Source organism: Suricata suricatta, chromosome 5 (genome assembly GCF_006229205.1).
Source record: "Suricata suricatta isolate VVHF042 chromosome 5, meerkat_22Aug2017_6uvM2_HiC, whole genome shotgun sequence".
Taxonomy (NCBI): domain Eukaryota; kingdom Metazoa; phylum Chordata; class Mammalia; order Carnivora; family Herpestidae; genus Suricata; species Suricata suricatta.
This window is the reverse complement of record NC_043704.1, coordinates 154,376,082-154,380,022: the sequence shown is the minus strand read 5'-3', so window position 1 is coordinate 154,380,022 and position 3,941 is coordinate 154,376,082.

Below are 3,941 nucleotides of genomic sequence, written 5' to 3'. Positions count from 1 at the left end.
GTGGAGCCTAAGGACAGGGATGGCCACCTGGAGGTCGTCAGGGCCGACTTCCAGAGCACTAGGGGCCCCGGCAGGGAGCACCAGGCTGTGCACACATGTCCCGTCACTGTGCTCCTCACCCGAAGCTGCCAGAGCATTGCGTGTCGCCCACACTCAGCAGCAAGAATGAAAAACGGTCTCAGCCCAGATCCCACCACACGTCTGTGTCCTGTGTGTCCGTGTCCCTCCAGCCCAGAGAACACGTGGCCTCTGCACTTTCGAAGGCCCATCTGAAGACCCTTGCTGAGGAGGGCACTGGGCGGGGGGGAGCTAAGGGTCAGGTCCGCCCCAGCCGACCCTGTGCCCGGTGGCCCCCAACGCCCCCCATGCCTCGAAGCTCTCCTGGCGATTCTCAGCACCTGCCCTTAAAGACCAGAGGCTGTGCCAACGGCCATGCTGTCCTTGCCACTCCAAGTGAGGGCTCCTGACTTCTCGGTGTCCACGCCCCCGCACACGTCCCCTCACCCCCGCCCCGTGTCCCCTGTTCTTGGGGCTCCCACCTGGACCCTCACCCTGCACCCCGGCCCTGCAGTTCTGGCAGTGGGTCTGGGCCTGGGGGCAGCGCCAGCTCCTGGGACTCTCGACCCCGGGGATGAGCCCCCGGCCCTCTCTGGAGCGCACCAAACTGCCGGCCTGGGCTTGGCGGCCACCCGTGGTCACTGCTTCACTGGGGCCCCCAGACTCGCCCACGGGGTGGGGCAGCATCGCGACTTCCTAGAGTCACAGGTCAGGACCACTGGCGTCGGCCATTCTTTCACTGAGGGTCACAAGATGGCTTGGGGCGTGCCCCTGCTGGGACCCCCGTCCCCTGGCTGCTGTGTGCGGTAGGGACCCGGGGTCCAGGCAGAGGTGGGGGCGCCAGGGTGAGTGGCGTGCTTCCACGGAGGGTCACAAGATGGGGTCTCCCACTTCTGTGTGTTAGCCGGGGCCCTGGATCCCCCTCCCCGAAGAAGTTCCCTCATCTGCTATTAGTTGGGGATTGTGGGGCAGGATCATTCTGGAAGGAACACCGCTGCCTTCCCCTTGCTCACCAGATTGAGACATGAAGAGACACAAGTGGAGAGAGAGACAGAAAGAGACAGGGAGAGACAGACAAATAGAGAAGGAGACAGAGAGGGACAAAGGGAGGTAGAGACCAGAGAGACAGAGACTGAGAGAGAAGAGGAGACAGAAGGGGAGAGAGGGAGAAACGTGGATGGCAAGAGAAGGGGAGGGAGGGCGAGACAGAGCCCAGGCCCAGATGCAGGCAGGGTGTGGACAAGGACAGGCCGGGGCAGGGCAGGGGGCAACAGGCTGACAAGGGCTCAGGTGCTGTGGCCGCCCAGGGGGGCCCACAGCCTGGGACAGCAGTGCCCTTCCCCAGGTGACCTGGGGCCGCTCCCCTGGCCCTGCTGGTGGCACACCTCCTCTGTCCCCTCGTGGTCCCCTACACCCCACCAGCCCTGGGGCCCTCACAGGCTGGCCTGCAGGGCGGCCTCCCTGGGGACCCTGATCACAAAGATGGGACAAGGGGGACCAGCTGAGAGCCACTTTAATTCACTAAAATCCCCATTTGCAGGGCAGTGATTGTGTCTCTGGCAGCTGGGAGGGGTGGAGGGTCTCCTGAGCCCCAAGGCCGGGGTCAACCTGGCTATGTGTGGGGGTGGTGACTCGGGCTGCAGGTGGGGATCAATGCAAGCTATTCTGGGGAACAGCTGCAGAGAGGGAGGAAGATGTTTTCAGTGTGGAACAAACAGCCATTTGCATGTCCCCTCCAGGGCCAAGTTTGCCCAAAATGAGTAACTGGGGCAGAAACAGAGACTGAGCCCGTCACACCTGTCTTGGTGGGGGTGGGGTGGTGGCAGTGGGCGCAGCGTCAGGCCCTAGCATTGGGCCCCGGAAGGCTTTGGGAAGGAGCCGCCACCAGACCCCTGTGTGCCCCCCGGGGCTCCCCGTGAGGGTGCAGCGAGGTGGGGTGCTTGTCGGCATGTGACTGGAGGCGCCCCTCACCACTGGTGTCTGCAGGACGCCAGCCAGGGCAGGTCCCCTGGTGGCGGCAGTGTGTCCCCAGTGCAAATGGAGGGAGATGCCCAGGGAGTGGGATGGGAAGGAGGGGAGGCACAGGGGCTCTGGAGGGGGCTCCTCTGCTGGGGGAGGGAAAGCATGGTGGTGGGAGCGGGGGCTCCATATGGCTCATGTTCCCAAGAGATCCCTTGACACTTGGGAACTGAGTGAGACCCTTACTCTGAGAACAGGAGCAAGGGGAAGGCAGCGGTGTTCCTTCCAGAATGATCCTGCCCCACAATCCCCAACTAATAGCAGATGAGGGAACTTCTTCGGGGAGGGGGATCCAGGGCCCCGGCTAACACACAGAAGTGGGAGACCCCATCTTGTGACCCTCCGTGGAAGCACGCCACTCACCCTGGCGCCCCCACCTCTGCCTGGACCCCGGGTCCCTACCGCACATAGCAGCCAGGGGACGGGGGTCCCAGCAGGGGCACGCCCCAAGCCATCTTGTGACCCTCAGTGAAAGAATGGCCGACGCCAGTGGTCCTGACCTGTGACTCTAGGAAGTCGCGATGCTGCCCCACCCCGTGGGCGAGTCTGGGGGCCCCAGTGAAGCAGTGACCACGGGTGGCCGCCAAGCCCAGGCCGGCAGTTTGGTGCGCTCCAGAGAGGGCCGGGGGCTCATCCCCGGGGTCGAGAGTCCCAGGAGCTGGCGCTGCCCCCAGGCCCAGACCCACTGCCAGAACTGCAGGGCCGGGGTGCAGGGTGAGGGTCCAGGTGGGAGCCCCAAGAACAGGGGACACGGGGCGGGGGTGAGGGGACGTGTGCGGGGGCGTGGACACCGAGAAGTCAGGAGCCCTCACTTGGAGTGGCAAGGACAGCATGGCCGTTGGCACAGCCTCTGGTCTTTAAGGGCAGGTGCTGAGAATCGCCAGGAGAGCTTCGAGGCATGGGGGGCGTTGGGGGCCACCGGGCACAGGGTCGGCTGGGGCGGACCTGACCCTTAGCTCCCCCCCGCCCAGTGCCCTCCTCAGCAAGGGTCTTCAGATGGGCCTTCGAAAGTGCAGAGGCCACGTGTTCTCTGGGCTGGAGGGACACGGACACACAGGACACAGACGTGTGGTGGGATCTGGGCTGAGACCGTTTTTCATTCTTGCTGCTGAGTGTGGGCGACACGCAATGCTCTGGCAGCTTCGGGTGAGGAGCACAGTGACGGGACATGTGTGCACGGCCTGGTGCTCCCTGCCGGGGCCCCTAGTGCTCTGGAAGTCGGCCCTGACGACCTCCAGGTGGCCATCCCTGTCCTTAGGCTCCACTGGGTGGTTGCCTTGCTCTCTGGCCCATGGCTCCGGCTGTCAGCCCCTTTGTGGGGGACCCTGTGCCAGCCCAGGCCTGAGTCTCCCACCTTCCCAGGCACAAGACCCCCCCTCCCCGGCCCCCTTTGGGGACCCAGGCAGGCCTGCGGGCTTCACCCCAAGGCCCAGAGGCCTGCTCCAGCCAGCACAGCGGCAGCGCTCAGTGCACAGGCTGGGTGGGCTTCTCACTGCCTGAGGGGCCAGACCCCAGAGGGGCACACGGGTGCCTGGGCTGCTCTGCCCCCACCCGCACACAGCCCCCTGGCTCTGGGCCAGGACTTGTTGGGCTGCTCCCAGCTGCTGGCTGACCTCTGCCCACATGTTCCTGCACCATCCGTGTGGGGCCTTCCCTGAGCAGAGCGCATGTGCCCACCTCACACATGGGACCCCCGCGGCAGGCCGGGGGGCACAGGTCTAGTGAGCAGTGAGGCTGGGCTCCAGACACCCGGGCATGTTGCTCAGTCCCATAGGGAGTGGTGGACCTGAGTGAGCCTCAGTGGGGCCCCCTGAGCCCCCAGGGCCTGGAGGGAGGAGAAGGTGTGTGTGTGTGTGTGTGTGTGT